The sequence below is a fragment of the Triticum aestivum genome, chromosome 7B (genome assembly GCF_018294505.1).
Source record: "Triticum aestivum cultivar Chinese Spring chromosome 7B, IWGSC CS RefSeq v2.1, whole genome shotgun sequence".
NCBI lineage: Eukaryota > Viridiplantae > Streptophyta > Magnoliopsida > Poales > Poaceae > Triticum > Triticum aestivum.
Genome location: NC_057813.1, coordinates 678821396 through 678822446, shown reverse-complemented (window position 1 = coordinate 678822446; position 1051 = coordinate 678821396).

The window sequence follows — 1051 nt, the reverse complement described above, 5'->3', positions numbered from 1 at the left end:
GTGCATTTTGAACACAGAAAAACTATGGAGTTCAAATAAGTTCAAAAAAATGAGATCCCCTTGTAACAGATGAGTTTCAGTATGAAACCCTGATACTTCGAAAGGGATTGTCCCTTTTGTACACGAAGGGCATCCAGTTTTTGCCGTAACCCATTCTACTTTCTTGCACATGCTATGTGGATGAAATTATGATACCATGCCAACTTTCAACCTTTTCAGAGTTCATTCCAAATGCTTTTCAATTTCATGGTCTTATAGCTCAAAATAATCAGTAAATGCATGAAAAATAACAAATGAAGTCAGAAAGGGTTGAAAATTAATGATGTGGCTTTGAATGGTGCATTTTGAACAGAAAAACTATGGAGTTCAAATAAGTTCAAAAAAATGAAATCCCTTCGTAACAGACGAGTTTCGTGATGAAACCCTCATACTTCGAAAAAGATTGTCCGTTTTGTACACGAAGGGCATACAGTTTTTGCCGTAACCCTCTCTACTTTCTTGCACATGCTATGGGGGTGAAATGATGATACCATGCCAACTTTCAACCTTTTCAGAGTTCATTTCAAATGCTTTTCAATTTCATGGTCTTATAGCTCAAAATAATCAGTAAATGCATGAAAAATAAGAAATGCAGTCAGAAAGGGTTGAAAATTGAGGATGTGGCTTTGAATGGTGCATTTTGAACAGAGAAAAACTATGGAGTTCAAATAAGTTCAAAAAAATGAAATCCCTTTGTAACAGATGAGTTTCAGTATGAAACCCTGATACTTCGAAAGAGATTGTCCGTTTTGTACACTAAGTGCATCCAGTTTTTTTCGTAACTCATTCTACTTTCTTGCACATGCTATGTGGGTGAAATGATGATACCATGCCAACTTTCATCCTTTTCAGAGTTCATTCCAAATGCTTTTCAATTTCATTGTCTAATAGCTCAAAATAATCAGTAAATGCATGAAAAATAACAAATGAAGTCAGAAAGGGTTGAAAATTCATGATGTGGCTTTGAATGGTGCATTTTGAACACAAAAAAACTATGGAGTTCAATAAGTTC